Source organism: Cryptomeria japonica, chromosome 4, assembly GCF_030272615.1.
Source record: "Cryptomeria japonica chromosome 4, Sugi_1.0, whole genome shotgun sequence".
Classification (NCBI taxonomy): Eukaryota; Viridiplantae; Streptophyta; class Pinopsida; order Cupressales; family Cupressaceae; genus Cryptomeria; species Cryptomeria japonica.
The window spans coordinates 616,537,063-616,548,830 of NC_081408.1; the positions used below are offsets into that span (position 1 = coordinate 616,537,063).

Consider the following 11,768-nt stretch of genomic DNA (forward strand, 5'->3'; position numbering starts at 1 on the left):
TCCTCCCCCTTTGACATCAATGCCAAAAAAACACCAAAAACTAGAATAAAGATGGAAATTCTATTCAAAGAACGTGTCCCAAAATACCTTACTGGAGCTGAATATACTTGAAAATTTCTGGATAGGCTTTCTCCAAAAGCTATAAATAAGTGTCCCAACCAGATTTTTGAGTGTGTCGGATATTGATACAAGTCCATTAATCATATGAGCATGAGACTCTTTCTCCTTAAGTTTTCCGGTGGGGGATTTCCTATCATATCTATGTATTCCTTTTTATGTACACTCAAGGAGTCCAACCAGGAAATCACCAATCCTCTGAGCCCTTTATCTCTCCTAATGATTTTGTCTCTATCCCTTTCAAGAGCTGAAATTTGAACTTCTAAAAACAAAATCTGCTCATCGATAGATGTAGTCAAAGAATTGGAACAATCAAAATAACTCACTATACCTGCAATTTTAGCATGAGTATGTTTAATGCCTTTATCTATATCTGTAGTTAGTAATCTAGTGTTACACCATACTCTGTATATATTTGTACATTTCCTTAAAGCATTATCAATTAATTTCAATTTGTCAGAAATCTGTTTCTTATCTGATTCAATCAATTGATCAAAAGTGCCTTTCTTAGCTTGAGTGAATCTTTCCAATGCCTAACAGTTAGATATTTGTTGCAATGATTGAAAATCCTTAGAGATGTGCTCAGGAATTATTTTGAGCTTGCCTGATGGGCTTTCTCCTTTGTCAAACTAACACTTTGGGACAAGTTTGTGCAAAATTGTAACTGACTGATCAATTGTTCCCTTGTCCACTGATCCTTCCTTCATCATCTTTTGAGTAGAAATCATCATGATCTCAGTAGAACTCATCTCAGTTATACTCTTCTTCTCTACCCGGGAGGTGTCAATTGACAACAAAGATGTGCTGGTTACCGGTTCCCTACCAAATTCCTCTCCCTTTTTCTTTGATGGTTGTGCAGAAGCACTTGTTTCATTCTAAATTTCTTTTAATTTTTTACCTTCAAGATTTCTCTCTTTACTCTTCTCCTCTGGTTTATTTTATTTAATAACATCCTCTTTTGCACCGATGGCTTCACCACTTGGTGCAATATTTGTTACTGCTAGTTTCTCATTAACTGTATCCTCAATCTGTACATTTTGATCTTGAGGACTATTATCCTCAACTTCTATAACTTGTACATTCTGTGTATCTGTCGGTATATGTACATTATCTACTTTTGTCAGTATCTCCTCTTTGTCATATGCATTTGATTATGTCGGGGGCTCTACATCCAATTCCTTAGTATCTTTCAAAATTATGGGTGGGCTACTAATCATATCTATAAGCAAGGGCAGTAGTAGCATACCCATATCCATACGCAGCATACCTTCACTCAGTTCCATGCCCATATCCAGCTCTAGGTACAGGTGAAGCATACGTAGCAGATCTATATCTAGACCCTAGATCTAGATGCTCGTGGCGTAGAGTCTAATGTGAATTCTTATTATGACTTAAAGAAATCCAGTTACTGGATTTAGTAATCAAGATCGAGTACCAGTCAATGATGCTCATGGTAAAGAACCTATAGATCCAGTTAGAAAGCGAGATATATACCTTCGTGGTCCATTTTTTGACCTTCGTGCTCGCTCTAAAATTCTATGGGCTGATCTTCGTGACCAATAGGTAGAGCCTATTGTTGACCCAGTTTACCCATATCCAGTACCAACAATAGAAGTAGACCCCATAGCCACCAGCATCACCAGTAACATCATGAGTAGATACGATTGATTCTACAGTAGTTTAAGCAGTAGTGGAGACACCTGCATAGTCATAGATAGCAACAGAAGCATGAGTAGGAGATGTTCTTGATCATGATCCAGTTCTTTATCTAGTCCCTATTGAAGCACGATAAGCTAAAGAGAAAGACCTATAAGCAGAGGAAAGCACAAGGGAAAAGGCAGGGGTTTCCTCTTTTAACCAAGAAGTAGGATTCTAGGTCTAGATGGAGATTCACTTTTATGTGCCTAAAAATTCATTTTGACCAATTGAATTTTCTCAAATTGTTTCTTCTTAAGAACTAGAAATATCTATGCTAAAATGACAGATGCTAAGAATAATAAATGACCTTGAACACGTAAAGGATCTTGAAGTACTATTTCTGCATTTTCCTGACCAAATCCACCCACATTAGGGTTATTCGTTAACGACTGATCCGCCTTGATGAATTCGCCTTCTGAAACAAGAAGTTTCGGTCCCAGAGGTACAAAGTCAACCACTTGTCAATTGTCTGATGGATTATCAATAGTTATTTGATATCCACCCTTTTCTTTACGTGCAATTTTACTTACTTTACCCATTGTTGAAGCGTTATAGACTATATTGTTGCTTTTGCTCCCATCGGGATAAATTTGTCCTCTTCCTCTATTACCACCTACATATATAGGATATTTCAGGAAGTGAACTGCTTTATTAGTAGCGGGATTTGGTGAAAGCATGGGAAATACAATCTCACTATATTTTTGACCAGGAACAGGACCTATTATTAGAATATTTTTTTGATTGGGATGATAGTTTTGAAAATAAAGATCACCTATTTTGTCCTTAATCTCGGGATAAATACGATCTGGAGGAGCTAATTTGAAACCTTTGGGTAAAATAAGAACAACTCTTACATTTAAAGTCCCTTACTTACCATTAGCAAGAACTTGTTTTATTTGCTTATCATAGGGTATTTTAACAACTACTTCAAAAATGGTATCAGGAAGCACGGATTGTGGAACTTCAATCTCCATAGGTTTTTTAGCCCACTACACCTTTGTCTTTCCCTTCAATTGGGATGTTGGTAGTGTCAGTCTTAGGATTAGCTTTCGGTGAAGAGAAGAAACCAAGGTTGTCAACAAAGAATTGGACCCATGCCTTGTGGGTTTCACTGATTATTTCCTTAACCCTGCCCACCATAAGGCTAATTATCTTGTGCTTGCTACGAAAAATTGTTCTGCTTACAACTTCAAGGGTCATATCCAACTCTTTTGGAGTAATTGAACCACAAGTAGTTAATAACTCTTGAATTTTTATGTGATGGTCCTCTTCTATAGCAGATAATCTCCTAGCATCAAGATTATTATACAGTTGTGTCAATATTCGCATTTCAATTTTTAATAAAGCCTTCTTATATATATCTAGGTGTAACTAAACTACTTCCTCAATTTCTTTTTGCTCATCATCATCTAAATGTTCATATTAGAATTGTATATTTTTCAAAATTCCATCCTTGGTGATTTCATCTATCTGTTCTGCACAAGTCTTGGGAGGGATTATAGTTACATTACTAGTGTCAATAGAAAGGTCTATGCATTCCTTCTTTCTTTTGTCAGTATCGGATGGTGCAGAAGGTGTAGGAGATGTTTCCTTTGGAGCTCTTTTCTTTGGAGTAGGTCTCCTCTCTGCAAGTTTGTTGGTTGATACCTTGATTGTGACCTTTCTTACTGATTGCTTCCTTTCCTCCTCCTTAGGCTCCTTACCTTTATTTCTCAATACCCTCTTGAATTCTAGAGGAGTGTCATCTTCAGTTTTAGAGTCTGATGGAATAGGCTCAGTGATGATTTCAGGCTCTTTCCTCTTCCTTCCTTTTGTGAGAACAACTTCCATTAAGGCCTTGATGTCTTGGGATTCTTTTTCAACAAATTTTCTTGCCTTACCTTGCTATTTCTCCCTCTTCTTTTGATTGAATTCAGTTTGAACCTCTTGCTCCTTTTGCTTTGCAGTACCAAAAGACTTTTCAGCCTCATCAATTGGAGCATCAATCAACATTTTAGCATAAGCATCCAGAATCATAGCATCAACCTCATACCCCATCTCTTCTATCCATATCTTCTGAGGTTTAACTGCTTCCATTAAGATTTCATCCTTTTTGACCATTAAGAAGATCTCGGTTGAGTATTTATCAATGATGTGTTTGGGAATTCTCTCTCTGGATTTCATTGCTTTCTGAAATGCCTTGAAATAACCCCAAACCTTATCATCTCGCATGCTTCCCAAGCTAGCAATAGATTGCTTCAATTGTCTGCCTACCGGGATGTCAAATGCCACTATGTTTTTCCAAAACTGAGAGTTTCATTAAGGAAAAATAGAATTAAGATGACAATGAGATTCCTATACCAGAATGCCCCCTTTTTCTCTCTTTTAATCTTTCCAAGGTTAATGATCAACTCATCTTTCATCCATTCACAGAGATCTATTTTCTCATTTTCCCTCATAATTTTATGTGCGACATATATGCAGGAGCTAGAAATAGAATTGAGATGGTTGGATTGAGTTACCTTATACCCAATAATCATGCTACCAAATTTGATGTGTTTGTCAGTGATGGTGCTGACCCTCATTGATCGTCGGTCTAAAGTTGTGCTGGTGAGTTTGTTAACTTGATAATTTGAAATCTTTTTCTCCAGATGCTGAGCAATTTGTGGTAAACCGGTGATGGCCCTAATGGCCTCCTTTGTGATCTTATATGGCCTATCCAACCAAATGAACTCTCCATGTACCCTGGTTAGTACATACTAGATGATCTCATATTCGAATTTAGGGATATCAAGGATGCCAGTAAACCCTAGATCTTCAATATGCTTATATTTGGGTTTGATCTTACCAGAGTCACTCATCAACTCATTCATGTACATATTCTTGATGTCACTGGTACCCAGATCCTCAACATGGCAATCAATATATGCTCTGACGTCTTCAACATAAACAACTCCTTCCAAAACACATGAAAATGCACCAATCGAATCATCCAAGGTGGCAATATGCGGGCATGACTTGAAAATTGGCCTGGGACGATCCTTAACCTTGACAAGTTGGATTTGCAATTAAAGTAGGTGCAGAGGATAATCCATCTTCCATGATGAGAGATGATTGCGATAAATACCTGATAAATGTTTGTTGGTGAATAACCCTAGATAATTCTTCTGAGTGCTGGTGGAATCGCTGATGAAGATTTTTGATCACTCTGAATCACCTTAGACTCACTCTGTATCGCTCTTAATCATTTTGAATGCAAGTTGATAAAAAAATGAAGTGGATTCAACCTTTTAACCTTCAAGAAACCCTAATTCCTCATTGATATAAATATCTTTTGGTGGAACATACCGGATCTCGATTGGACATCTCCATGCTGGATAAACCTTTTCCAATCTATGAAACTTCTTCCAGGTCTCCTTCCCATGACATACAATATTTTCATGAAATTTTCCTAACCCTAAGGTTTCTACCTCAGTTAGTGGATGAGCTTCCTGCAGGTACAAGAGCAATCTGCTTTGCTGGTTGAGTAACCAGAGAAGTTCCATGCTATGATTGATCATCTGACTTGCTGACCCATTGTTTGGTACGATCTTGTCATATTTCATTGATCTTTTCATTCCCTTTATCATTTGATCCATCATTGCTAACTAGTGGATTTTTGCTTCTACAAAACATGATTATGTGTCCAATCTGGTTGCATTCATAACATGTAACATTGTTCTTTTGAATTGCTTTGTATAACTGAGATAATTGCTTGACCTGCACTAATTAGCCATATATCCAAATTTTCTACATGCATGACATTTTACATTCATTCTACAATTTTTTGTCTTATGACCATACTTATTGCATTTGGAACATTATCTAGGAATAGAATTATAGTTTGATTTGCTCTATTTCTACATTGCCTAGCCATATGACCAAATTTATTACAAACAAAGCATCTATCACTAAATTTGTGAGCATTGAGCTTCCTTACCGGTGTCCTCTAGTTCCGGTTGTTCTGATCTTCATGCATACCGAAACTTTGACCTTGTTCAAAACCAAGTCCTCTGGATTCTCTGTTCTGCCTTTGGATTTTCAATAGTTCATCAAGCTATGCTGAACTAACCTTAAATTTCTCCTTGTACTCATTTGCAATAGTCAGATCATCTCTTAGGATTATCATCTTTCTTTCAAGTTCTTGTTCATTGCTTTGGGATTGCACTAATTTTGTTCTCAACACAACATTTTCATGAGCCAACTAGATGCATTCTTCAGATCTGTCTTTTAGAGATCCCAAGGTTTTCTTCTTTCATCTTCTAGTCTTCAATCTCCTTTGACATCCTCATAATTAGGGCTTGCATCTCATTCTTCATGATAATATTCTCTTGACTCAAATTCTGACATTTTTCTTTAAGGGCATTGTTCTCTTCATTATCCTAATTTTGCAGAAGTTCCTTCCTCCTAGCTTGAACAGATGACAACTTCTCCTGTAGGTTAAGAATGAATTCCTTTGCAAAATCTAATTCATCTTGTAACTTCAAGTTCTTCATCCTTTCAACATCATAATCTTCAAGTTCTACCTTAAGTTGTTTCTCCATACTCATTTCCATGGATTCCAGATTCAAGATCTCCCTCAAGATGTTAGGCTTCCTTCAAGGCACAAAGATCTGATACCAATTTGGTCGAATCCAAGAACACTGAGAGGGGGGGTGAATAAGTGTTCTGCCAGAATATTCAATTTTAACCTTATTATAACATGCATTCACTAACCGGTAAATTGGTACATATAAATTGAAATAAGTAATACAATCAATGAACCAATCACACAAATGAACACCATAAAACAGAGAGTTTATACATGGAAAACATCAAAGAGGAAAAACCACGATGGGATTTGTGACCCACAATATCAATTCACTGGCCATATGAAGAGATATTACATAATATGGGGGCCTGCACACGCAAGAAGGCTTATTGCCTAGAGCATACTTCTCAACACAATGAAGTATCACTGACTACAGTCACTTTAAATAATGAAACATAAAACTAAACTCATTTAATGCATCTTCTATGCTTGATCAAGTTCCAGTTTGAATATTATTAGGGTCTATATTTATTTATTCCCCCTCAACCGCATTTCTCAATTTCTCTTTGAGACAAAAAGATTTGGATTCAGGGGAGTTCACAAAATTATCATTAGATATGAACTCCCTTGAGGCATCCATTCTTTCATTGTCCACCTTATGTGTAGGGATGACACTAGGAACCAAAGCTCTATCCATGTCATCTAGTTGCTCTACTGCTTCAACCTCACTGAATAAATCTCTAGGGGGGGAAGAATGGGGCACATTGGGGTTGTCAGTCTACAAAATATAAGATCTTTTTTTTCTCCTCTCTCCACCCTTCTTATTTCTCCCACCATTGGCCCTTTATCTTTGGCTGCTGATTTGGAAGACTCGGGTTGCCCTTTTTTTGTGATAATCACCCCTTTTTTGGAGAATATGGAGATATTAGCAATAGGCTGCTCCTGAATTTTTTCTCCCTTATCCTTGACTTCCTTCCTTTGAATATTGTTCTTGATTATATCATTAGCATGCTGAAGGAGAATGATCATTCTGGCAAACGCAAATTGGAATTCCTCTCTAAGAAGCCCTTTATAGTTTTTTTCTTCTTCCATTCTCTCATTCTCTATCTTTTTCAACAACTGCCACTTCTTCTTCCTTTGGATGGCTTCACCTGATAGAGCATTTGTCAATAGGTCTTCCATCTCATAGAATTGATGGTGGTAGCTTCTTTCTTTAAGCTTATTTAGCCTTAAGTCTCTTATGTACCCCTTAGGATCATAATTTATGGCTATAACCACCTTAAACCTGCAGTTTTTTATCAAAATATCTTGGATCTTTTTCAAATTATCACATCCAATGGCGAATTATTTGAAGCTAGTGGCTTTGGGGAGATGCTTCCCCTTTCTTTGTGGGATCTGGTCCTTATCTACCCACATCATTTGCCACATGAATTCCAAGGATGAAATCATAGGAGATACATAAATTGGTAGCCTATGAGGAGCCTTATCAAAACCATATCACCTTATAATTGTGCAGTCATCATAATAGAAGAAGTCTCCAAAATTATGGCTAAAATCCCCCTCTACATATTGTACATCTGGAGCTCAACAAGATTTTATTCTTAATAACTTAAGTATATGTGTAGGCATCCTTGTTATCACTACACCCAACATATCCAAAACCCTTTTGATAAAATAATCAAAGAATAAACAATAATCCCCAAAGTGAGAGCCCTTATCCCATATTTGTGTCCATCTGTGAATAGGTCATGGTAACCCTGTCTGTGGATCTAGCATTATGATGTTTAGCTTTGGTGACCATGCTGACTTGTTTTGATACAAAATGAGATGACAAACCAAAGAATAGTGCTTGAAATCAAATGGAATTCTTTCATCCTTTGCCTTTATTAGGTTCTCCTGTAACTTGGCTTGGAGAATTGTAGCAAAATAAAAAAAAATCATTGGTGGTAGGGTGTTGAATGGACATTGCCACCATCATGTAATATATTGGCAACATAGTACGCCCATAATATTCTCCTAAGACTTGGCACATGGCATAGTATGTCCTTATAAAATAAGTCTCAAACTTATCTAATGCAAAAGGCTCAGTCTCAGAGGGCAGGGTGGGCTGGATATAGCTTGGGGCAAACTTGGAGAGCTTTTTCAAAAATATGGGCAGATAGTCCCTCTTGATTTTCATAGTGTTCTTTTCATACTGTAAAGCAGAAAAAATCGCAATCAAACCCTAGTTGCTCTCCCCTCTTCCGACTCCGAGGAGAGAGAAGGGAGGTTCGCTAGGATTCGATGGTTTTTCACTTAGGGGAGAGACTTTACATTCAAAAGAGGGGTTGAAACTCATAAGATCCAATCCCATGCAATGCAAGATTGGATGCTAAATGAATTTCAAGGGTTAGGAAAGCAAGGCTACCCTCTTTTGTAAAGAATGTTGTTAAGGAAATTAAGCTAGGAATGCATAGAAAGTCATAAAGATTCGCTTATAAACTGAGTTCGGGTTATAGGATGAAGCTGCGGACCTGGAATTAGCAGTAAAATGTCGATACGGCGCTGTCCTGCAAATTTGAGCAAAAGTTGTCGGGACGATGGCGCCCGGCGCCACGGTCCTCCGAAAAATCCGCGAAATGAAGGGGGATCTGTTCGTCTCTGCACAAGGATTCCAGATCTTCAATTTCAGCCGCGTACCTGCAACCTACACACAGAAAAGCGAAGACGATTGGGGGGTTAGGGATTGGGGGTTTGCCTTTAGGTCAAACCCCGGTTTTGGAATTAACCAAGAAATGAGCAAGAGCTATAAATGTAAATGTATGTAAAACAAGTGCTAATACCTTGTTCTAAGGATTTTGGTATCCTTATGTGCGAAGGTTTAGATGTTGTATGTTGTAGCATGTAGTATGTGATCTCCTCTTCAATGGTTGAATCCTTGTCTTGAATGCAACACTTAGCCTTGAATGGAGACTTGAAATGATCAATTGCTTGAAAGAATGCTTGAATGCTTGAATGCTTGAGTATAGTTTCCACGCCTTTTTCCTCATCATCCTCATATCGAATGAAAGAGGAAAATGTCATTTATATACTTGTCAATTAGGGCTGATAGACTGATTTTCCCAACCTTAGGCTGACCAGGGAAAGTTAATTTCCAAATTGCAAACAAAAAGACCCGAGCCCCTTAGGAGACCGGGCCCAAAATAGGACCCAGGGACCAGGGCGCTGGGCGCTCTGGTCCCACCTCCTGGGACAACAGGGTGCAAGGAGGTTCAGGCCAGGGTGCTTGAAAAATGCAGTTTTCAGTGTCGTGAGCAAGTTTCAGGGTCTCCATTCAGGTTGCATGTTGCGTCACCATCGTGAAGACCGAAATGCAGTCGAAATTGCAAGTGTCGCAATTTAGGACGCTACACATACATCATCAACAAGGCCTTCTTTTTTATCCCCTTAATGGCTGACCCATCCATCCAAAATAATTGACTGATAGCCTTCTGAGAGATATAAAAAATAACCCATCCTTGAAGGTCTCTGACAACAAAGCTTGGGGGGTCAAATTTCTTGGCCAGTTCCCTAATCAAAATTGGTTCAATAAATACATTTGGGACCACTAGCCTTCCTAAGTTCAATTTCCAGGGGTTGGATATTGGGTTAGGTTGGTCCCTATTTCCATAAAAGGCGTGGAAGACATCCCACCACCTATGTCCCATGATGGAATCCCTACATCTAGCCTCTGTGTCACCCCACACTTTCTTAGTTGACTCCAATGATCTTGAGTTAGGGAATAGGTCTAGCAAATCTTGGCTCAAGACTCGGGTTGCTCTGGTTTTCCTCCTTGCCAATTCTTCCAATTTAATCATTGTTTCCCTTTCCACTTCAACAATTGTCTTGGGAGGCTCAGCTAGTGCTATTGGTTTCTGTCGAGGTTGTGGGGATTCCTCTACAAAGGAGAAAGATTCAGAATTCCTTTTGGGAGGGGTTCTCTTCTTTGCTTCCCTCCTTTTTGGTGGATCCTCTGCCTTCTCCGCAACTTCTTTGAATTCAATCACAGGAGGGGTATGTTGGGAAAGTATTACTACCATGGAGGCTCTGACCTCTCCATCCTTCTTTGATTTTATTTTCTTGGGAGTGGGTTTCCTTGCATTTGGGGTTGGGGCTTCCTCCTCTGTTTTCTCCTCTGAAACCATAGTTGCAGCCTTCTTTGTGTAATACCCTAAAAAATGGTAATCTAAAATCATATCCCCCCTAGTCTCAATTTCATCACAAGGTCCTAACCAAAGGCAATTAAAATTAATCTTGAGCAAACAATTAATTTCTTAAATCATCAATGTCACATGGCAAATTAATCACTCTGAATTAATTAAATAAGTATTTAATTAATTGATCATTTCAAGTAAATCATTTTTAAACAATTATCCTATTTATTTTATTAAATATCCTAGTATATTTAATTAAATAAATCAATTTGCCATTAAATCACAAAAAAATGAATTAATTGGAAAAAAAATTAAAAATTGAGAATAGAAATCAAATGGAGATAATCTTGAAAATCAAATTAAAAATTGAAAAAATCTTAGGAAAGCAATTAAAACAATTAAATCTCAAAATTTGAATAAAATAGAGAATAAATTAGTTTTTATTTTATTTTATCCTAATTTAGTTCAATTTCCTTTAAAACTAAGAAAAGCAGCCAATCACATCAATTCACATGGATTGTGCTTCTTCTTGGAAAATCTTGACCGCTCATCATCATTTGATCTTGGCTGTCGGTTTCTTTCTGAATTTTCTATAAATTCAGGCTCTCATCTCCTAATCAAGGACCTTGGAGATTTATTGTTATTATGCAGTTTTTTCTTTGGAGTCATTGAAGATATTGTGCTTTGAGATTATTGCATCTTAATTTAGCTTTTTGCATACTCAGTTTAATCATTATTGCTTGATTTCATTTAGCTTAATATTCATTCATCTAGCTTAATCTTGCATCCATTTAGCTTAATCTTGTGCTCATATAGATTAAATCCTTCATCTTGGTGTAGTCTAGTCACTGGAATCGCTTATACAAATATGAGAGAAAGTCTATACTCGCATCTTTTAGAAGGCAATAGGTTGATTTGTTATGGTTTTTATATTCATGATTATATCTGTCTAACCATGCATGCAATGACTTAATTGAAGTGTTGTGTCTTATAGTTTGTAGAAACTTATCCACTTTTCACACACACATTTTTGGCACCCATCGTGGGGCCCATAATTCAATCTTTTGGCCTCAAAATCATTTTTTTCTATTTTTCAGGTCTCGTCCATACAGCCTCTGCGAGAGGTCATATGAGTAATTGCACAACATCACATGAGTTCTATCTTTTATCGTCTGGTTCATCAAGAATAATCATATGAATTTATGCTTTAGATATTTGATTGTGTGTTCTAT

General features: G+C 37.4%; 1 pseudogene; it reads right to left on the reverse strand.

The window, feature by feature from the left end:
- Nucleotides 1–2,021: 2,021 nt before the first annotated feature.
- Nucleotides 2,022–10,527, reverse strand: LOC131050100 (cytochrome f-like; annotated as a pseudogene).
- Nucleotides 10,528–11,768: the final 1,241 nt, after the last annotated feature.